The 25,961-nt window shown below is 39.4% G+C and overlaps 1 protein-coding gene across 1 annotated transcript in view; it reads right to left on the bottom strand.

The window, feature by feature from the left end:
• The window catches only part of LOC124272606 (anaphase-promoting complex subunit 4-like), a 184,685-nt gene that overhangs the window by 54,634 nt on the left and 104,090 nt on the right, over positions 1-25,961 (bottom strand). The window lies entirely within an intron of this gene.

The following is a 25,961-nucleotide window of genomic DNA, read 5'->3' on the forward strand; positions in this document are numbered from 1 at the left end:
TAACTACTTGTTCTTGTCAAAAAAATTCACCATTTATAAAAAAAAAAAAATATTAATGAAAATAATTGTGTCCCACAGCTCTTTTTCTCAACAGTTACAATGATATTTTGTACTTCATATGTCCTTCTATCGATCTCACTCTTGAAAAATCTTGAACTTAATATGTGACACAGAAAGGTTAATATTCTTTTCATATAAAAATGAGACCAAGATGATCATGTTGAAACGCCTGTTTGACAAAATCTAAGGAGACATCATAGCTGAACAAGACGTGCATGAAGCATCTCATTCAATGTCCACCTGTGATGGATGACCTGTGCCTAGGGCTGAGATGCAGAAGGAGACATCACTGATGAAGCAGACGTGCAAGGAGCAGACGTCATCTCACCCGATGCCCGTCTGTGATAGATGACCTGTGCCTGGGGCTGAGATTCAATGAAGGATGAATCCTTCCTTTTGTCTGATGAACACAAGATACTGGCACTATTAACAAGTTATTAATGCCAAATTAACCCAGCAAATGCCCAATAAAATCAAAACAAACCTGAGGAGGGAAGAGTTGACTTACAAAATATCAACACATGAAGCGACTAAGGGCTGTCAACACAAACGCCATGGGGCATCTGGTTAGTGAAAAACCCTGACCTTTTCTTAAGAAGACTAGAATCTCTTTTTGTAACCTTTTCAGTCATTTTTTAAAATCTTTGCTGTAACCTATTCAGCTCCTACATAATTCCATGAATAGATCAAGGGTGCTTTCTTTGTTAGACGATAACACGCTGTGAATCAAAATGGTTGTCAAATTGCCATCGGATACTTTTAGTAAGTTTTGAATAAGGAAGTCAGCGTGAATGTTTTTCGTGTGCTGCTCTATCTATCATGTATCAGAGTGTTCTAAGGCCACTCTCTTGTTATTTCTTTGTACAAAGGTTGTTTTTTAAGACTCTTGGTCATCAGAAGGATAACAACAAAAAAGACACTTCAGATTTTTTGTTAGAATTGACTTTGCTATTTCTTGACACTTAGAGGCATAATTCTAAAACGCCAGTGCACACAATAGTTTATGCAAAGTAAGCCAAACATTTTTAAGTGTAAAACTCAATAAGACAAAAAACTTCTTATTAACAGACATTTCAACAATTACAACTTCTCACACTGCTTATTTAATCCTTAACTGCTATCAATTTAGTCACAACTGTTGACAACAACAGGAAAATATACACAAAAAAATGAAATACAAGCCCAGCCCATTCTAAGCCAAGCAGTCAATTGATCGTTGTGATGTAAATGTTTTTCAGTTTCTTGAAACATGTGTGGCTCGCTCAAAATGTAAGCAATACGCAATATTTCATTCAAGTATTCAAGCAGAGATGCAAAAACATTTATCAACAAGACTGGTACAATGAAATAACGTCATCATCCTGTGTCAACTTTTATTTAGTTTATAAATATTGCATTAATACAGAAGTTTATCTTTCCACAATTAAATCATCACAACTTAACTGTACTAAATTTAGATGTAACGCTCACAACTTCAAAGATTTACCAAAACTGTAAATGTAATAGATATCAAATGTCCATTTTGTAATCTACAAGAAGATGAATACCATGTATTACTTATATGCCCCAGGTATTTAGAAATAAGAGAAAAATATCTGCATTATATTTTCTACAACCAACCATCAATACAAAACTTCAGTATGCTACTTCGCATGGGAAATGTTGAATTATTGTCTTAGGTAGCCCTTGTGTTGTACCACATATTTTAGGTTGAGAACAAATGTAAATTGTTAATGGGTATCTATTGATTTATCTATGTCCCTATAATTCCCAAATTTACAGGTTGCGCATAAATTCACTGTTAACATTTTACACATGTACTATTGGCCTCAGGACCAGTTATATAAATGAAAATCTGTCTGTCTGTCTATGTACAAAGAACACTCTTTATTGCGACCCACACCAAATTTCACTTGTTTAAAACATGATTAACCTGAGCACAATAGTGGATTTGTTGATAGGCTACTTCTGATGACATGACTGACTGAGTTTGGTTTTACCCCGCTTTTAGCAATATTCCAGCAACATCACAGCGGGGGACACCAGAAATGGGCTTCACACATTGTACCCATGTGGGGACAACATTATTGTTGATAGGCTTTAACCACTAGGCTACCCCACCGCCCTCTGATGACATGAACATGTGTGATTGTTGGGGAACCTGTTTTTATGGGAGCCACAGATTATCCCATGGTTTAAGCCACACTGTATTATTGCAAAGGGCGATATTTCGAGGGATGACTATTTTTCTGCACATCAAAAAGTAATCTGAATATATAGCCATTAAAAAGAATGAAATGACGCTGAAGAAAAATTTCATTTGTAAAACACTGGAATCTTCATGCTTTGATATTTCTTAATATATCCTAAGAATTAATACATGGCCTTAAAATTTGCTTTTCAGGTCAGGAATTGTCCAGTCATCAACAATAAACTTCAGTTGAAACACAGTAGCTGCATATATGCTATCAATATTTTCTGACAGTTGGCTCGGTGTTGAATTAATTACATACTTCTACTGTCACAAAACATTCAGTGATCTACATAATGTTTTAGAGCTGACGGTTGATACTGTCAGGATTTAAATTACATCTGTCAGTATTATGATCCAGATGAGTGCACCATCCCACATCAATGCTGTCTAGTATGCATAACTACTAACATCCACACAAAATAAGCAAATCACATGAGGCGAACGTTCAACTTAAAAGTCTTTGTAATTGTGAATATTTAATGGCAAACTGTCTTTCAGCATGAGTTTCTTTTATGGGTTTCATTTGTGATGAAATTTGTATGGCAAAGATTTTTATATCTCTTAATAACATATATTGATGTAACATACAATTTTTCTCAATACACTTTATAATTTGGGGATTAATATTTTTTTGTGGAAATTTACCATGTGAAAATAACATTGATTGCCTATACCATACTATCACAATAGCATTGAATTGGTCTTCAGCAACCCATGCTTGCTGTTACAGGTGACAGGGATGGTTAGTCAGCATGTCTAACTTGACTGATGAATGTCATCACATCACATTTATCGGGAGCTATACTTGTTACTTCAGTCACAGGATCGTTTGGTCTATTAAACTTATTACAGACAGCAGATCCCAGCTGTGTATATCTTTTCTTGTTGTCACTGGTTCATCTGGTCCATTTATTACAGACAGCTGATCCCACATGCACAGATATATACTTGTTATGCCATTCACTGGATCATCTGGTCCATTTGATTATTTACAGACAGCACATCCCAGCTGTGTATATCTGTACATGTTATGTCAATCATTGGATGGTCTGACCCATTTGATTACCGGTATTTACAGACAGCAGATCCCAGCTGTGTTTAGCTGTACATGATATGTCAATCACTGGATGGTCTGACCCATTTGATTATTTACAGACGGCAGATCCCAGCTGTGTATATCTGTACATGTTATGTCAGTCATTGGATGGTCTGACCCATTTGATTATTTACAGACAACAGATCCCAGCTGTGTATATCTGTACATGTTATGTCAATCACTGGATGGTCTGACCCATTTGATTACTTACAGACAGCAGATCCCAGCTGTGTATATCTGTACATGTTATGTCAATCACTGGATGGTCTGACCCATTTGATTATTTACAGACAGCAGATCCCAGCTGTGTATATCTGTACTTCTCATGTCCATTCACTGGATCATCTGGTCCATTTGATTATTTACAGACAGAAGATCCCAGCTGTGTATATCTGTACATGTTATGTCAATCACTAGATGGTCTGACCCATTTGATTACTTACAGTGCGTGTGAGTGAGGTTGGTTTTATGCTGCTTTCAGCAATATTCCAGCAATATCACGGCGGGGAACACCAGAAATGGGCGTCACACATTGTACTCATGTGGGGAATCGAACCTGGGTGTTGGGCATGACAAGCGAACACTTTAACCACTAGGCTACCCCACCGCCCCCTGATTAGTTACAGACAGAAGTCATACAGCTGGAATACTGATGAGTGTGGTGTTAAACAACAACCAAAGGAACAAACAAATAAACGACAGAATGCCATTTAGAGAGTGGCCAAATGTAACATATGTTATATTTGGGATTACACTTTCTTAGTAAAGTACAAATTCTAGTTAATACTTGAGTCCAAAGTCGCAGTGGCTGAGCGGGTTGGGCGGCTGACTTTGTGTGCTGGTGATTTGGTACCTGAATCTGAGGGTGTGGGTTCTAATCCCAAATGGGACTCAACCCCAAAAAGTACTAGAATTTGTACTTTACTAAGAAAGAGTAATCCCAAATATATCATATGTTGCAAATAAAAGATGTTCATCACTTTGGGCTTCTTCCCATATCAAGCTGACACACCTTTACCCAACCACTCTTCCCACGTGTATGACCAGCTCAGGTTTCCTTTTAAAGACTGAAAATATTATTATTGTCATACTGATTAATATTTCAAAGTATTCAAATATTTTATTCTTTACCGTCCACTTGAATCAGAACAAAAGCCCTCACGTTATTCCCCAATGAAAGATGCTTCAGGCTCATGTCTGTATCGCACTCTGGAACTGCTACTTCAAATCTGAATAAACAACAGCTTATTAAAATCTCTTTTCATCACCGAAATAACCAAACTGAACCCAAGTTAATCAAACAAGCAAATTAGGCAAATAGTACTTCTGGGGTTCAGGAAAATACCCAACACAAACATATTTCAAGTGCGGATATGAAAACTAAACAACTCTCTTCCTGCACTTTCGACCTAAATTATTTGAAAAGGTGAATAAAGCACAATCATATCCCCTACAATCCCCTAACCCCTCTCAATCCCTAACCCAAGCATCTTGTGAGGTGCAAGTTTAGGCCTATTTTATTCTAATTGCCTTGTATTTGCTCTTGAAATCCACACATTTCCTGATCAGATTTCTGTTGGTGGCAGACGGACTCAACCTACAGCCCTGTTGACACAGGCTCCCTACTCCAAGTGAGAAGTCTATGTCTCCAACCTGGCCGTCTCCTCCCCTTAATTGATTGTAATTATTTGATTTTCGCCTTAAAGAATTTCGACCATGTTGGAGAAGAACTGACCAGAGGGCAGCCTCGGACTGTCCATGACTTTAACATCTTCATCCTGACTGTGCCCTTCTGACGGATCATCTGCCACTGTTTGGCCAAGGGATTTACTCCTTGTGCATTGAAAGGATGCTTTTTGCCTCGCTGTCTATTATTGTTGACCTGTGCTGTGTGTTCCTCATTATTTCCGAGGTCCTCACTCAATTGGTCGAGTCTCTCCTTGGGCGAAATATCATAATGTTGTCAAAGTCTACATGACAATGATGGCTATTCTTGTCGGTTTGTCTGCAGAAACATGTCCACTTCCAGCACTTATGACAGTCATTGTGTATGATATTGTCTGGTCTATTGTTCGAGGTATCGTCAGTACATGTAGATGTGCCTGAAAACACAATTATCTCCAGGAAATGCTGCTGATAGCTTTCAGGACAGGACTTGGTAAATACACTTCCATATTGCTGGCAGAAGTATGACAATTGAACACCCAAATGACTTTTGTGGAAACAGAACCTTACAATGCATGGATGACAAAGGATGTGATGCCCAATAAGTGCCTCTTAAATTGGACCAGGGAAGGGTTTAAAATTCAAACTTTCCGTTAGGCAGGTGTGATTTATGCAAGAGGAACTTAGAAAATGGTTATAAATACCATTCCAATAATTTAGTGTTTTGTTGTTTGTCACTTAAAAGACCAGACAATCCAGTGATTGATGATGCTAGCACTGTTCCACACCATTGGGGTACAAGGACACATGCCATCAAGCCAAGTCCTTGAGCAGGACCATCAGGACTATTCATTTGGTTTAGTTTAGTTTAAAAATATTTTATTCACAAAATGAGAAGGATCGGGGTCAAGTTGTTACAACATATAAGAGCAATGACACAAGAGTACAGTAGTGAGTGATGTTTCTGTTTGTTTTTTGACTTAGTAAAACAATTAAAGCACAACCAAGAATGTCTGACAAACGTCCAAATATGTCAGTGGACCGTAAGTTTGCAATATATGGATAGATGGGCAGACTGATGAACAGAAGCATGGATGGATGGATGGACAAAAGGATGGATGGATGGATGAAAGAAGGATGGATGGATGAATGGACACATGGATGGATGGATGAACAGGATGAATGGATGGATGGACAGGATGGATGGATGGACAAATGGATGGATGGTTGGATGGACAGGATGGATGGACAGAAGGATGGATGGATGGACAGAAGGATGAATGGATGGACAGAAGGATGGATGGATAGATGGACAGAAGGATGGATGGATAGATGGACAGAAGGATGGATGGATGGACAAAAGGATGGACAAATGGATGGATGGATGAAAGAAGGATGGATGGATCAATGAACAGAAGATGGATGGATGGATGGACAGAAGGATGGATGGATGGACAGAAGGATGGATGGATGGACAGAAGGATGGATGGATAGATGGACAGGATGGATGGATAGATGGACAAAAGGATGGATGGATAGATGGACAGAAGGATGGATGGATAGATGGACAGAAGGATGGATGGATGGACAAAAGGATGGACAAATGGATGGATGGACAGAATGATGGATAGATCAATGAACAGAAGATGGATGGATGGATGGACAGAAGGATGGATGGATGGACAGAAGGATGGATGGATAGATGGACAGAAGGATGGATGGATAGATGGACAGAAGGATGGATGGATATATGGACAGAAGGATGGATGGATGGACAGAATGATGATAGATCAATGAACAGAAGATGGATGGATGGATGGACAGAAGGATGAATGGATGGTAGAAACAGACACAGGAGAAGATTGACAGTTAAGGGAAATATTATAACATCATAATACAAAAGGTACAGAGAAAGAAAACAAGAAGACAAAGTCATCAATATCCCCCGCAATGGCAAAATACTCTTCATGATTATGTCTACGAGTTATGATTATGTCAAATGGTGACAAATATAGAAAGGTGTGTATATAGAAAAGTGGAAGGAGAGTATTGAAAGGTTTTGAAAGTTCTGCTCCAGAAAGAAGCACTATCACCAATTTCAGTGTAAGTCAAACTTGTTGCCATGGAAATGCCAAAAATATTTTATTCAGAATTCCAAAACAACCAAAAGGCACCAGTACACCACCAGATCTATCTATGTGCCACGTTTGGTGAAGAAATATTGAATGGTTTTAGAGTTCTTCTCCGGAAAAGAGCACAACCACCAATTTCAGTCTCAGTCAAACTTGTTGCCATGGAAACGCAAAAAATTGTTTATTCAGAATTCCAAAACTACCAAAAGGCACAAGTACATGACCAGATCTATCTATGTGCCAAGTTTGGTGAAGAAATAGTTAACAGTTTTAGAGTTCAGCTCCGGAAAAAAGCACTACCACAATTTCAGGCTAAGTGAAACTTGTTGCCATGGAAACACCAAAAATATTTTATTCAGAATTCCAAAACAACCAAAAGGCACAAGTACACCACCAGATCTATCTATGTGCCAAGTTTGGTGAAGAAATATTAAACGGTTTTAGAGTTCTTCTCCGGAAAAGAACACAACCACCAATTTCAGTCAAAGTCGAACTCGTTGCCATGGAAACGCCAAAAATATTTTATTCAGAATTCCAAAACTACCAAAAGGCACCAGTACACCACCAGATCTATCTATGTGCCAAGTTTGGTGATGAAATAGAGAACGGTTTTAGAGTTCTGCTCCGGAAAAGAGCACTACCACCAATTTCAGTCAAAGTTGACCTTTTTGCCATGGAAATGCCAAAAATATTTAATTCAGAATTCCAAAACTACCAAAAGGCACCAGTACACCACCAGATCCATGTATGTGCCAAGTTTGGGGAAGAAATATTGAACGGTTTTAGAGTTCTGCTCCGGAAAAGACAAATGTGCACGGACGGACGGACGGACGGACGGACGGACGGACTATGACGACGCCGACACGGACGGAGTCCATTTTAATACCCCCCGCAAAACGCGTTGCGGGGGATAACTACTGGAATTCATTTGGACTCCTCTAATGACCAGCATTGGTATTGGGAAACTTGTCTAATCTCCACTGGTTGGTCCAAGAGTATTTGACAAATACAGCCATGGTTTGCTTTGTTTGTTGTTTTAGGCCACACTCACCAATATTCCAGATATATGGCAGACATACGTAAATAATCCAGTCTGGATAGGACAATCCCATGATCAACAGCGTAAGCATCTATCTATATAACTGGGTCATGATGACATGTGTCAATCAAGTCAGCAAGCCTGACCACCTGATCCCCTTAGTCGCCTCTTACGACAAGCATGGGTTACTGAAGGCTATAGTCTGTTTGCAGTGAAAACGTACCGATGAATTTCACTCTAAACAAAAAGATAAATTGAATAAAGTGAAATTAAGATTACGAATCCTCATAATTTTACCTTGCCAATTCAACATTAAAATCTCAGAATTTTATTCATCTTAGGATAAAAGTTGTTTAATAAACGATCATATCGCTATTGTTGGTTTGCATTACAAAAGGGTATGCACTTTAAATGAAACACCGAGAACAAGTAGCGTTGGTTTAAGTTAGCGCTCATCACGTACTGCACGTGCATTTGTTTCACTGTTCCATCTACTGCGCTCACCCCCTTGTAATACAAACCAATAATAGCGATTTGAATTATGATCGTTTGTTAAACAACTTTTATCCTAAGTTGAATAAAATTCCGAGATTTAAATGTTCATTTGGCAAGGTAAATTTATGAGGATTCGCAATCTTAATTTCACCTAGCTTGATTTACTTTTTTGTTTAAAGTGAAATTATTTTTATTTTATTTTATTATAGGATATTTATATAGCACACATATCCACGCTGGTAATTCATCGGTACGTTTTCACTGCAAACAGACTATAATTCTAACCTGGATCTTCACAGGTGTAAATACAACCATGTGCAACATACTCTTAAAACTTAAAATATAACTGAACCCTGTAAGAGGTGTAACAAGTGAACACTATGTCCACTGTGCCACCCTGCTACCCCTTAGTTTTCTCATAAACTCTAATGCATGACCTACATATTGCAATCTCCACTGCTCAATTTAATCAGCAGATGTAAAAAAAAATATCTTCCATTCTAAACAAACTGTTATCTTGCTGTCCCATTTAACATCACTCCTGGACACTTCAAAAGAATCATTTTATCATTTTAATCCTTGTTTGACCAGCCAGAATGTCAACGCTTTATGGCTGTTTAAATCTGTCCCCACATTACTGAAACTTGATCTATCGATGTGATAGAAGAGCTGGTGTTGGCTCCATGGCAGTGTTTGTGTCCTTGCATGGTGTGTGGAGATAAGAGGTGCAGCATTTCATGTAATTAATACAAGATTATTGTAATAAGGAAACATAATATCATTTTCTGTACAATTTGCAAATTGATTGTTTGTTTTTTGGTTTAGCGAGATGGGGAGCCGTTGAATTGGTCTTGATTAGAGACGACCTTGGATCATTGTTGTTCATCTGTGTGTTATATTTCAAGTTTTTTTATTTGCGTTTTGATTAATGTTGCACTCGTATGAGAGAGGCCTGTAAATAATCCCATCTGGACTAGACAATCCAGTGATCGATAGTATAAGCAGGACACAAGAGTGAAGCAGTGACTGATGTTTCTGTTTGCTTTTGACTGAGTAAAACAATTTTACCACAAGCAAAAATGACTGACAAACATCCAAACATGTCAGTAAACTATACGTTTACAAAAGAAGGATGGATTGTAGGACAGGCAGACAGATGGATGGATGAACAGAAGGACAGCAGGATGTATAAATGGACGGACTGATGAACAGACTGATGGATCGATGGATTAACAGAAAGAAAGGATGAATGGAATGACTGATGAACAGACTGATGAATTGATGGATTAACAGAAGGATGGATGAATGGAATGACTGATGAACAGACTGATGGATCGATGGATTAACAGAAGGATGGATAAATGGAATGACTGATGAACAGACTGATGGATCGAGGGATTAACAGAAGGATGGATGAATGGAATTACTGATGAACAGACTGATGGATCGAGGGATTAACAGGATAGATGGATGAATGGAATGACTGATGAACAGACTGATGGGACAATGGATTAACAGAAGAATGGATAAATGGAATGATTGATGAACAGACTGATGGATCGAGGGATTAACAGGATAGATGGATAAATGGAATGACTGATGAACAGACTGATGGGACAATGGATTAACAGAAGGATGGATAAATGGAATGACTGATAAACGGACTGATGGGTCGTTGGATTAACAGAAGGATGGATGAATGGAATGACTGATGAACAGACTGATGAATCGATGGATTAACAGAAAGAAAGGATGAATGGAATGACTGATGAACAGACTGATGAACTGATGGATTAACAGAAGGATAGATGAATGGAATGACTGATGAACAGACTGATGAATCGATGGATTAACAGAAAGAAAGGATGAATGGAATGACTGATGAACAGACTGATGAATTGATGGATTAACAGAAGGATAGATGAATGGAATGATTGATGAACAGACTGATGGATCGATGGAATGACTGATGAACAGACTGATGAATTGATGGATTAACAGAAGGATGGATGAGTGAAATGACTGATGAACAGACTGATGGATCGAGGGATTAACAGGATAGATGGATGAATGGAATGACTGATGAACAGACTGATGGATCGATGGATTAACAGAAGGATGGATGAATGGAATGACTGATGAACAGACTGATGGATCGAGGGATTAACAGGATAGATGGATGAATGGAATGACTGATGAACAGACTGATGAATTGATGGATTAACAGAAGGATAGATGAATGGAATGATTGATGAACAGACTGATGGATCGATGGAATGACTGATGAACAGACTGATGAATTGATGGATTAACAGAAGGATGGATGAGTGAAATGACTGATGAACAGACTGATGGATCAATGGATTAACAAGGATCGTTGAATGGAATGACTGATGAACAGACTGATGGATCGATGGATTAACAAGGATGGATGATTGGATGGATGGACTGATGAACAGACTGATGAATCGATGGATTAACAAGGATCGTTGAATGGAATGACTGATGAACAGACTGATGGATCGATGGATTAACAGGAGGATAGATGAATGGAATGACTGATGAACAGACTGATGGATGAATGGATTAACAGAAGGATGGATGAATGGATGAACAGACTGATGGATAGATGGATTAACAGAAGGATGGATGAAAGGAATGATTGATGAACAGACTGATGGATCGATGGATGAACAGAAGGATGGATGAATGGAATGACTGATGAACAGACTGATGGAATGACTGATTAACAGAAGGATGGATGAATGGATGAACAGACTGATAGATCGATGGATTAACAGAAGGATGGATTAAAGGAATGACTGATGAACAGACTGATGGATTGATGGATTAACAAGGATCGTTGAATGGAATGACTGATGAACAGACTGATGGATCGATGGATTAACAGGAGGATAGATGAATGGAATGACTGATGAACAGACTGATGGATGAATGGATTAACAGAAGGATGGATGGATGGACAAAAGGATGGATGGATGGATTGACAGAAGGATGGATGGACAAAAGGATGGATGGAAGAGAGAATGATACATGGATGAATGGACAAATGGATGGATGGATGAACAGAAGGATGAATGGATGGATGGACAGAAGGATGGATGACAGAAGGATGGATGGATGAAAGGAAGGATGGATGGATGAATGAATGGACAAATGGATGAATGGATGGATGGACAGAAGGATGGATAGATCAATGAACAGAAGATGGATGGATGGATGGACAGAAGGATGGATGGATGGTAGAAACAGACACAGGAGAAGATTGACAGTCAAGGGGAATATTATAACATCATAATACAAAAGGTACAGAGAAAGAAAACTACTGGAATTCATTCAATGGACTCCTCTAATGACCAGCATTGGTATTGGGAAACTTGTCTTATCTCCACTGGTTGGTCCAAGAGTATTTGACCAATACAGCCATGGTCACAAATACAGTTTGTTGTTTTAGGTTTTATGCCACTCTCACCAATATTCCAGCTATATGGCAGACATATGTAAATAATCCAGTCTGGACCAGACAATCCCATGATCAACAGCGTAAGCATCAATCTATGTAACTGGGTCATGATGACGTGTCAACCAAGTCAGCGAGCCTGACCACCTGATCCCCTTAGTCGCCTCTTACGACAAGCATGGGTTACTGAAGGCTATAGTCTGTTTGCAGTGAAAACGTACCGATGAATTTCACTCTAAACAAAAAGGTAAATTGAATAAAGTGAAATTAAGATTACGAATCCTCATAATTTTACCTTGCCAATTGAACATTCAAATCTCAGAATTTTATTCAACTCAGGATAAAAGTTGTTTAACAAACGATCATAGTTTCAAATCGCTATTGTTGGTTTGCATTACAAAGGGGTATGCACTTTAAATGAAACACCGAGAACAAGTAGTGTTGGTTTAAGTTAACGCTCATCACGTACTGCACGTGCATTTGTTTCACTGTTCCATCTACTGCGCCACCCCTTGTAATACAAACCAATAATAGCGATTTGAATTATGATCGTTTGTTAAACAACTTTTATCCTAAGTTGAATAAAATTCTGAGATTTAAATGATTCATTGGCAAGGTAAATTTATGAGGATTCTAATCTTAATTTCACTTAGCTTGATTTATTTTTTGTTTAAAGTGAAATTATTTTATTTTATTTTATTATAGGATATTTATATAGCGCACATATCCACGCTGGTAATTCATTTTCATGCTAATGCTATTTCACTGCAAACAGACTATAATTCTAACCTGGATCTTCACAGGTGTAAATACAACCATGTGCAACATACTCTTAAAACTTAAAATATAACTGAACCCTGTAAGAGGTGTAACAAGTGAACACTATGTCCACTGTGCCACCCTGCTACCCCTTAGTTTTCTCATAAACTCTAATACATGACCTACATATTGCAATCTCCACTGCTCAATTTAATCAGCAGATGTAAAAAAAAATATCTTCCATTCTAAACAAACTGTTATCTTGCTGTCCCATTTAACATCACTCCTGGACACTTCAAAAGAATCATTTTATCATTTTAATCCTTGTTTGACTTGCCAGAATGTCAACGCTTTATGGCTGTTTTAATCTGTCCCCACATTACTGAAACTTGATCTATCGATATGATAGAAGAGCTGGTGTTGGCTCCATGGCAGTGTTTGTGTCCTTGCATGGTGTGTGGAGATAAGAGGTGCAGCATTTCATGTAATTAATACAAGATTATTGTAATAAGGAAACATAATATCATTTTCTGTACAATTTGCAAATTGATTGTTTGTTTTTTGGTTTAGCGAGATGGGGGAGCCGTTGAATTGGTCTTGATTAGGAGACGCACCTTGGATCATTGTTGTTCATCTGTGTTATATTTCAAGTTTTTTTATTTGCGTTTTGATTAATGTTGCACTCGTATGAGAGAGGCCTGTAAATAATCCCATCAGGACTCGACAATCCAGTGATCGATAGTATAAGCAGGGACACAAGAGTGAAGCAGTGACTGATGTTTCTGTTTGCTTTTGACTGAGTAAAACAATTTCACCACAAGCAAAAATGACTGACAAACATCCAAACATGTCAGTAAACTATACGTTTACAAAAGAAGGATGGATTGTAGGACAGGCAGATAGATGGATGGATGAACAGAAGGACAGCAGGATGTATAAATGGACAGACTGATGAACAGACTGATGGATTGATGGATTAACAGAAGGATGGATGAATGGAATGACTGATGAACAGACTGATGGATCGATGGATTAACAGAAGGATGGATGAATGGAATGACTGATGAACAGACTGATGAATAACAGGATAGATGATGGATTAATGGGACAATGGGGATAGATGGATGAATGGAATGACTGATGAACAGACTGATGGATCGATGGATTAACAGAAGGATGGATAAATGGAATGACTGATGAACAGACTGATGGATCGATGGATTAACAGAAGGATGGATGAATGGAATGACTGATGAACAGACTGATGGATCGATGGATTAACAGGAAGAGATGGATGAATGGAATGACTGATGAACTGATGACTGATGGACAATGGATAGATGAATGGAACAGATGAACAGACTGGATGGAAATGGAATGACTGATGAACAGACTGATGGATTGATGGATTAACAGGATGGATGGATGAATGGAATGACTGATGAACAGACTGATGGGACGATGGATTAACAGAAGGATAGGATAAATGGAATGACTGATGAATGGACTGATGGAATGGACAGACTGATGAATGGAATGACTGATGAATTGATGGATTAACAGAAGGAAGGATGGAATGACTGATGGAATGACTGATTGAATGGAATGACTGATGACTGATCGATGGATTAACAGAAGGATGGATGAATGGAATGACTGATGAACAGACTGAAAGGATGAATGGAATGACTGATGGAACATGGATTAACAAGGATGAATGGATGGACTGGATGAACAGACTGGATAGATTAACAGAAGGATAGATGAATGGAATGATTGATGAACAGACTGGATGGATCGATGGAATGACTGATGAACAGACTGATGGATGATGGATTAACTGAAGAACAGATGGATGATGGATTAACAGAAATGAATGGAATGATTGATGAACAGACTGATGGATTGATGGATTAACAGAAGGATGGATGAATGGAATGACTGATGAAATGACTGATGAACAGACTGATGGATCGATGGATTAACAGGAAAGGATGGATGAATGGAATGACTGATGAACAGACTGATGAATTGATGGATTAACAGAAGGATAGATGAATGGAATGATTGATGAACAGACTGATGGATCGATGGAATGACTGATGAACAGACTGATGAATTGATGGATTAACAGAAGGATGGATGAATGAAATGACTGATGAACAGACTGATGGATCAATGGATTAACAAGGATCGATGAATGGAATGACTGATGAACAGACTGATGGATCTATGGATTAACAAGGATGGATGATTGGATGGATGGACTGATGAACAGACTGATGAATCGATGGATTAACAGAAGGATAGATGAATGGAATGACTGATGAACAGACTGATGGATCAATGGATTAACAAGGATAGATGAATGGAATGACTGATGAACAGACTGATGGATCGATGGATTAACAGAAGGATAGATGAATGGAATGACTGATGAACAGACTGATGGATCAATGGATTAACAGAAGGATGGATGAATGGATGAACAGACTGATGGATAGATGGATTAACAGAAGGATGGATGAAAGGAATGATTGATGAACAGACTGATGGATCGATGGATGAACAGAAGGATGGATGAATGGAATGACTGATGAACAGACTGATGGATTGATGGATTAACAGAAGGATGGATGAATGGATGAACAGACTGATAGATCGATGGATTAACAGAAGGATGGATTAAAGGAATGACTGATGAACAGACTGATGGATTGATGGATTAAGAGAAGGATGGATGAATGGAATGACTGATGAACAGACTGATAGAACAATGGATTAACAGAAGGATGGATGAATGGAATGACTGATGAACAGACTGATGGGTCGATGGATTAACAGAAGGATGGATAAAAGAAATGACTGATGAACAGTCTGATGGGACAATGGATTAACAGAAGGAATAACAGGATAGATGGATGAATGGAATGACTGATGAACAGACTGATGGATCGATGGATTAACAGGATGGATGAAGGGAATGACTGATGAACAGACTGATGGATCGATGGATTAACAGGATGGATGAAGGGAATGACTGATGAATTGATGGATGATAGATCAATGGACAGAAGGATAGATGGATTAACAGAATGATAGATGGATGAATGGACAGACTGATGGAAAGTTGGATGGATGAATAGATTGATGGACAAATGGCAATACATGTAAATGATAAAACAGACTACAGAAAAAAACCAGGTCAACTATGATTATACAACAAAGACCATGCTGAACGACTATCTCACCACAAGCTCATATGGCCTTGACCTTGCCTGATATCCACTTATGTATGATACCAGCCCTTACCTGTATCAAGCACTACACTTACAAATGATTTACAACAATTATACAAAAACACGATTTATCAAACAAAGACTTTACTTGTGTGAGACCAATTCCTTGTCATGAGTATCAATATTTATGGACACGTAACAAGTACTTTAGTCAGTGAGAAACATCTGCAAATCTTCATGGCCACAAGAGAGCACCACAAAATCGGAAGAGGCATAGTGTTTAAGTGGAAGATGCGATGTGTGCACTAACCAAAATTTATAACATGTACAGTTCAGAGTTCATTAGCAACAGAGAAAGGGAGAGTGAGAGAGTGAGTGAGTGAGTGAGTGAGTGAGTGAGTGAGTGAGTGAGTGAGTGAGTGAGTCCTGAGTGAGTCCAAAAGTGTTATCATTCTAGTAAAACCAACCAGCATGTTTATGATGCTGTTAAACTTACAAATATTCCCAAGTGATCCAAGATTCAAAACTATGACCAGCAGATCCTGGCACGAGTAAGAGATGCAACTCTGTTTAGATAATTGTACAGCTCATGCTCTGTTTCTTCCACTGAACATATAACATGAAACTGCTTCTGTTCACCTGTGACAACTGTAAATCAAGTGTTGATCCCTTGCATGAATTATGACCTGAGATTAATACGAGTAGCCCTATTTTTAACTTGAAAAACTAAACTAGTCATCAATAACATTGTTTATATGAAGCTTTGAAATGTTTGCTACTGTTTCGGCCCCTCTGCAGACAACCTGACAAGACAAGCTGCCAATATGTTGGCTGTAAATCATCACTGTCCTAATATAAGCAAAGAACTCCTACATTTTTCAAATTATTTTCATGCATTTATTTATTCCATGGATAACAATATGCAAATACCTTATCATCATGAATGACAGGCGTCTCCAAGGCAACACGTTCTCTCCAGGAACAGTTTGTGGAGACATGTACAGGAAGTCATAAAAATGTCATGCAATATTCAGACACATGACATCTGAATATGACTTGAAGGTTTTTACCTGTTGTAATGCATTATTAATTGAATCCTTATAATATAAATATTAAAACTACTTAATACCTGTTACCCAAAAAATAGGTTCATTGTTCATATCACCATCGATTTTAAAGCTGTATTAATAGAGAAGCCATTTTTTCCCTCATTAAAACATTTTTTTCCGACAAATCCAATAAAACCTACATCACAGCTTTCCTTACCTACCATATTCTTGCAATAACAATCTCCAGCACGCTAAAATAGATAAGCTGAGGTTACACTTATTAGTAAACACCAAGTGTATTGATTGGTTTAGTTTGAGCATGCATTTTGTGGAGTATCATAAGCATGTATTGTGTGGAGTATCATAAGCATGTATTGTGTGGATAATTAAAAGCAGGTCTTGTGAGAAATATTATAAGCATTATGTGACCTTTATTTGGAATAATTTAAGCATGTTTTGTGTACAATATTCTAAGCACATCTTCTGTGGAATATTCTAAGCACATCTTCTGTGGAATATTCTAAGCACATCTTCTGTTGGAATATTCTAAGCACATGAAATGCTATGTGTACTTCTTGTGTGGAATATGAGAAGTGCAAGGAATATTGCGAATATGCCTTGTGTAGATTATTAGTACCATACAAATCAACAAGTAATTATATTGCTTGTCATTATTGTCAGTTCTAGATCCAAGACGTTTTCTTTCCATACAGACCCGTGAAGGTCCGGGATAGAATATTGATCATCAGTAACCCATGCTTGTTGTAAGAGGCGACAAATGGGATCGGGTAGTCAGGCTCACTGACTTGGTTGACACATGTCATCGGTTCCCAATTGCGCAGATCAATGCTCATGATGTTGATCACTGGATTGTCTGGTCCAGACTAGATTATTTACAGACCGCCACCATATAGCTGGAATATTGCTGAGTGCGGTGCAAAACTAAACTCACTCACTCACTCTTTCCATACATGGCACAGAGCTACAGGTAACCCATTGGGTCATTGAGTTATGTCCTAGCTTGTGTTCATTTCAATTGAGCATCCTAATTTTCCTTTGACTCACCAAATAAATTGTACCCACCTCACTCAAACTCAATTAGGTATTTTGCCATTTTCCATTAATTGTAAAAATATATTGAAGTTTAAATGTTGGTTTACATGTTTGTTATTTATATTTTGATCTGTAATATAAGAAACGATAAGGAAGACTGCAAGCTGCCAAGTTCATGTGTTGAAACAGAACCTCTCAATATACATCAGTTATTTCATCTATCCACTGGTATGCAAGCTAAGATTTGACATTTTTGTGTGTACGCTTGTAAGATCAAATTGATTGAGTATTTACAAAAATTTAAGCATACTTGTATGCAATAGATTAACAGGAATTTTCACATAAATATTAGCGTAATTTAGCAGACATGCAGCTTATCTGTACCACTGACGGAATGTGCTGAACTAACATGGTCCTGACATCCACTGCAGATGATCATCCAGTTCAGTGACATCCAAACAATCAGATCAACTGCAAAGACAACACTACCCAAACTTCCAAACAGGTTTCAAAATAGCGCTGAAACAGTCAGATAACGACCTTTCTTAATCAGGTGTCCCATGCTGACAGATGGACGGAAGGCTCATCACAGTCTTCATCGGCCATTGTCACGGCAGACATTAACACACCTTCTGTTCACACCTCTACAAACTTTCAGACGTTGCATCATCGCACAAATGTCAACAAGTTGGGCAACAGTCCCTTGAATGGTTTCCACTGATCATGTGACGGTTATCATTAGTTTAATTGGGTAATCGTGGCTCCTTGAATACAACATAGAGGGTCCTACAAGGGAGGAGATTAGTGTTAATACAGTGAGACTTAAGGACAGTGGGCTATGCGTTATAGGGTTTATTCAATGGGTAAACCGTTGACACCAGGGGGCAGTCTACAAGAGTGATGAGATGTGGCATGATGGATAATTAGATACAGAATGCTGATTGCTTCTTAGAAATAAACTCTATAGATGCTTGAATAGTCTCTATTGGGAAGATGGTAAACTGGTTGTCTCTTTAGAGTGTTCCCTCCTACTGTTCGTGTGTCACAGGCACAATGAGTCATATGCCTGTCATGATGGAGGTAGAGTGAGTGAGTGAGTGAGTGAGTGAGTGAGTGAGTGAGTGAGTGAGTGAGTGAGTGGAGTGAGTGAGTGAGTGAGTGAGTGAGTGAGTGAGTGAGTGAGTTTAGTTTTACGCCTCACTCAGCAATATTCCAGCTGTATGGCAGCAGTCTGTAAATAATCAAGCCTGGACCAGACAATCCAGTGATCTACAGTATGAGCATTGATCTGAGCAATTGGGAACCGATGACATGTGTCAACCAACTCAGTGAGCCTGACCACCCAATCCCGTTTGTCGCCTCTTACGACAAGCATGGGTTACTGAAGATCAATATTCTAACCCGGACCTTCACGGGTCAACATGACAAAAGTATTAGACAATGCAGCCATGCTGGAGAGAGATCCTGTGACGTGACACCTTGAACAAGACACTTGCAGAAAACTCCCTCCCCTCCTCCCCTTGCGACTCAGCATGAGAAAAGATTACATGTCAGTTTATGATTTATGAATGTTTACATGATACGCAGAAAATCCAAGGCATGAATAAATGCACTATGATGCTGCACACAGGTTTTTCCATACTTTGTTTGTGTCAATGACAGAATATCTTAATTCAGACCTGACCTTGTTAACAAAACAACAGATTGAACACGAGTGAATTTGGTTTTATGCTGCTTTTAGCAATAATCCAGCAATGTCACTGTAGGGACAGATTGTACACAGAACTACAGTAAACTATTTGTGGTACTGACTGACTGAGTTTAGTATTACGCCGCTTTTAGCAATATTCCAGCAATATCACAGCGGGAGACACCAGAAATGGGCTTTACACATTGTGCCCATGTGGGGAATCGAACCCGGGTCTTCGGGGTGACGAGCCAACGCTTTAACCACTAGGCTACCCAACCGCCCCCCTATTTGTGGTAAATGATTGATTTTTTAATGCCGCATTCAGCAATATTCCAGCTATATGGCAGCAGTCTGTAAATACTCCAGTCTGGACCAGACACTCCAGTGATCAACAGCATGAGCATCTATCTAACTGGGATACAATGACATGCCTTGACCAAGCCTGACCACCCAACCCTGTCAGTCAACCCTTATAGTGTAAACATATGTTATTAAAAATAAATTGAACTAGGATTGGCAAACAAGCCGTAATGGCTTATTTGAATACCTCTCCATTTCATTGATACATGAATAAAACAAATATTAAATAATATGCAGCATGATAGGAAAGCAAACAACCTGCGTATTGAACATCAATAATCATTCATCAAACATATGCGAATTTATTATAAAAGTATGGACAGATTTTAGTATAAAAGAATTTATAAGTTTATTTTTGTTTGGATTACCATTTAGGACAGAATTTAAATTATATCCATGTTCGTAAAAATACATGCGATATCTGATGTTGGAATAATTAGGACAAGTAAAGAAGTAATGTAAAGTATCCTCATAGGGGTGACCACAGGAACAGAATGGATCAACTGAAATGTGCCGTTCAAACGTGCGCTTTCAAATCATTGCACCCAAGTCTGAGGCGTGAGTGGATAATTTGGCAGAAACGTGTACCAAAGTTTTTATTTAATATATTAAACTTAAGTGGTTTTGATGATTGCAATACATTCACCTCTTATGACAAGTACGGGTTGCGAGACATCTAATCACTCCACCTTCAATGACAACACATACACAAAACAAGTGAAGCCTATTTATAAATAAACTCTCATCTGCTGAGAGACCGCGTCCGTGGTGTAGTGGTTAGAGCGTCCGCCCGGAGAGCGGAAGGTCGCGGGTTCGATCCCCGACCGCATCATACCAAAAGACGTTAAAATATGGTACTTGTTGGTCCCTGCCTGGAGCTCGGCATTAATGGGTACAACAAGGACTGGTCGGCTCGGAGTCAGTATAATGTGTCTGAGTAGGGTATTCATGCTTCACTGCGGCATGGTATCTCAGTGGGCTAGCACTATAAAACCAGCTTAAATCTGGGCTAGTACAAGCAGCCGCACATACACATACACACGCATGCACGTCGTCATATGAGCGAAAAAATTCTCAAGCACGACGTAAAACCCAATTTCACCTCACCTCACCTCACCTCATCTGCTGAGGCTTGAAAAGAGACAATGGACAAGACAGAACATCTAATGCCTCAAAAATACTGCCATTTATGAGGTCTCTGAGATGATGTCAGCAACAGACAGCAAAACAGACAAAACAGACAGCAGACAGCAATACAGACAACAGACAGCAATACAGACAACAGACAGCAGTACAGACAACAGACAGCAGTACAGACAGCAATACAGACAACAGACAGCAGTACAGACAACAGACAGCAGTACAGACAACAGACAGCAATACAGACAACAGACAGCAATACAGACAACAGACAGCAATACAGACAACAGACAGCAGTACAGACAACAGACAGCAATACAGACAACAGACAGACAACAGACATAATACAGACAACAGACACAATACAGACAACAGACAACACAGAACAGCAGTACAGACAACAGACAGCAATACAGACAACAGACAGCAATACAGACAACAGACAGCAATACAGACAACAGACAGCAATACAGACAACAGACAACAGACAGCAATACAGACAACAGACAGCAGTACAGACAACAGACAGCAATACAGACAACAGACAGCAATACAGACAACAGACAGCAATACAGACAACAGACAGCAACACAGACAACAGACAGCAACAGACAAACAGACAACAATACAGACAACAGACAGCAGTACAGACAACAGACAGCAATACAGACAACAGACAGACAGACAACACAGACAGACAGCACACAGACAACAGACACAGACAGACAGCAACACAGACAACAGACAGCAGTACAGACAACAGACAGCAGTACAGACAACAGACAGCAACACAGACAGACACAACAGACAACAGACACAATACAGACAACAGACAGCAATACAGACAACAGACAGCACAGACAACAGACAGCAATACAGACAACAGACAGCAGTACAGACAACAGACAGCAATACAGACAACAGACAGACAGCAATACAGACAACAGACAGCAGTACAGACACAACAGACAGCAAGACAGACAACAGACAGCAGATACAGACAGCAGACAGACAACAGACAACACAGCAATTACAGACAACAGACAGCAGTACAGACAACAGACAGCAATACAGACAACAGACAGCAATACACAGACAGAGAACAGACAGACACACAGACAACAGACAGCAATACAGACAACAGACAGCAATACAGACAGACAGACAACAGACAACAGACAGCAATACAGACAACAGACAGCAGTACAGACAACAGATACAGACAACAGACAAATACAGACAACAGACAGCAATACAGACAACAGACAGCAATACAGACAACAGACAGCAGATACAGACACACAGACAGACAATACAGACAGACAACAGACAGCACACAGACAACAGACAGCACAATACAGACAACAGACAGCAATACAGACAACACACACAACACAACACAGACAACACATACAGACAACAGACAGCAATACAGACAGCAATACAGACAACAGACAGCAATACAGACTGACACAGACAGCAATACAGACAACAGACACAGCACAGACAACAGACAGCAATACAGACAACAGACAGCAATACAGACAGACAGACAGACACAACAGACAGACAACAGACAGCACACAGACAAGACAGCAATACAGACAACAGACAGACAATACAGACAACAGACAATACAGACAACAGACAGCAGTACAGACAACAGACAGCAATAGAGACAGCACATACAGACAACGAGACAGCAATACAGACAACAGACAGCAATACAGACAACAGACACAGACAACAGACACAGACAGACAGACAGCAATACAGACAGACAGACAACACAGACAGACAGCAATACAGACAACAGACAGCAATACAGACAACAGACAGCAATACAGACAACAAGACAGACACAATACAGACAACAGACAACACAGACAACAGACAGCAATACAGACAGCAATACAGACAACAGACAGCAACAGACAGCACATACAGACAACAGACAGCAATACAGACAGACAGCAATACAGACAACAGACAATACAGACAACAGACAGCAGACAACAGACAGCAATACAGACAGACAGCAATACAGACACAGAAAACAGACAACAGACAGCAATACAGACAACAGACAGCAATACAGACAACAGACAGCAATACAGACAACAGACAGCAATACAGACAACAGACAGCAATACAGACAACAGACAAAGTACAGACAACAGACAGCAATACAGACAACAGACAGCAATACAGACAACAGACAGCACAGACAACAGACAGCAATACAGACAACAGACAGCAATACAGACAACAGACAGCAATACAGACAACAGACAGCAATACAGACAACAGACAGCAATACAGACAACAGACAGCAATACAGACAACAGACAGCAATACAGACAACAGACAGCAGACATACAGACAACAGACAGACAACAGACAGATACAACAGACAGCAATACAGACAACAGACAGCAATACAGACAACAGACAGCAATACAGACAACAGACAGCAATACAGACAACAGACAGCAATACAGACAGCAATACAGACAACAGACAGCAGTACAGACAACAGACAGCAGACAATACAGACACAACAGACAACAGACAGCAATACAGACAACAGACAGCAATACAGACAACAGACAGCAATACAGACAACAGACAGCAATACAGACAACAGACAGCAATACAGACAACAGACAGCAATACAGACAACAGACAGCAGACAACAGACAGCAATACAGACAGACAATACAGACAACAGACAGCAATACAGACAGACAGCACATACAGACAACAGACACAGACAACAGACAACAGACAGCAATACAGACAACAGACAGCAACAGCAATAGACAACAGACAGCAATACAGACAACAGACAGCAATAGACAGACAACAGACAGCAATACAGACAGACAGCAATACAGACAACAGACAGCAATACAGACAACAGACAGCAGTACAGACAACAGACAGCAATACAGACAACAGACAGCAATACAGACAACAGACAGCAATACAGACAGCAATACAGACAACAGACAGCAATACAGACAACAGACAGCAATACAGACAACAGACAGCAATACAGACAACAGACAGCAATACAGACAACAGACAGCAATACAGACAACAGACAGCAATACAGACAACAGACAGCAATACAGACAACAGACAGCAATACAGACAACAGACAGCAATACAGACAGCAATACAGACAACAGACAGCAATACAGACAACAGACAGCAATACAGACAACAGACAGCAATACAGACACAGACACAGACAGCAATACAGACAACAGACAACAATACAGACAACAGACAGCAACACAGACAGCAATACAGACAGCAATACAGACAGCAATACAGACAACAGACAGACAACAACACAGACAGACAATACAGACAACAGACAGCAATACAGACAACAGACAGCAATACAGACAACAGACAGCAATACAGACAACAGACAGCAGTACAGACAACAGACAGCAATACAGACAACAGACAGCAATACAGACAACAGACAGCAATACAGACAACAGACAGCAGTACAGACAACAGACAGCAATACAGACAACAGACAGCAGTACAGACAACAGACAGCAGTACAGACAACAGACAGCAATACAGACAACAGACAGCAATACAGACAACAGACAGCAGTACAGACAACAGACAGCAATACAGACAACAGACAGCAATACAGACAACAGACAGCAGTACAGACAACAGACAGCAGTACAGACAACAGACAGCAATACAGACAACAGACAGCAATACAGACAACAGACAGCAGTACAGACAACAGACAGCAATACAGACAACAGACAGCAGTACAGACAACAGACAGCAGTACAGACAACAGACAGCAGTACAGACAACAGACAGCAATACAGACAACAGACAGCAGTACAGACAACAGACAGCAGTACAGACAACAGACAGCAAGAGACCAAGTAATGACTTTCAGGTGGGAGAGCTGTGAAGATGTGTCCCCATCATGATATTGCTAGAATATTGCTAAAGGCGGCATAAAACACACATTAGCAATTAATGTGCTAATCAATAAAAGCTTGATGTGTACACATTTAATCTGAAAAACCACTTTAAGCCTGACAATAAACACAAACATAGCCCTAAACAATGCTTATTGTTTTATTAGTCCAACTGTTTTGTCATTAATTATACTTGCTTCCAGCTGTTGCCAGTAACCAGAACTACCCAACGGATCAGATCCCCGATCCCGGATCTATCGCTTCCTTCAACACAAATATTAGATGGTCACTTTGACATACATATGTCGCCTTCAGATTTATGAGATGTTGAAACGCAATAAACTGATAAACAATGTTGTCTAACAATGACGGTAAGCGTGCTGTGTCACCCGATACCATCTCATGGACTCCTTCATTCACTCGAGGCAGACGGCCATTCACACATTGTAATGCGTCAGGATAAATACCATTTCTCATC

Source organism: Haliotis rubra, unplaced genomic scaffold (genome assembly GCF_003918875.1).
Source record: "Haliotis rubra isolate DU_JTF1 unplaced genomic scaffold, ASM391887v1 Scf171, whole genome shotgun sequence".
NCBI classification, from domain to species: domain Eukaryota; kingdom Metazoa; phylum Mollusca; class Gastropoda; order Lepetellida; family Haliotidae; genus Haliotis; species Haliotis rubra.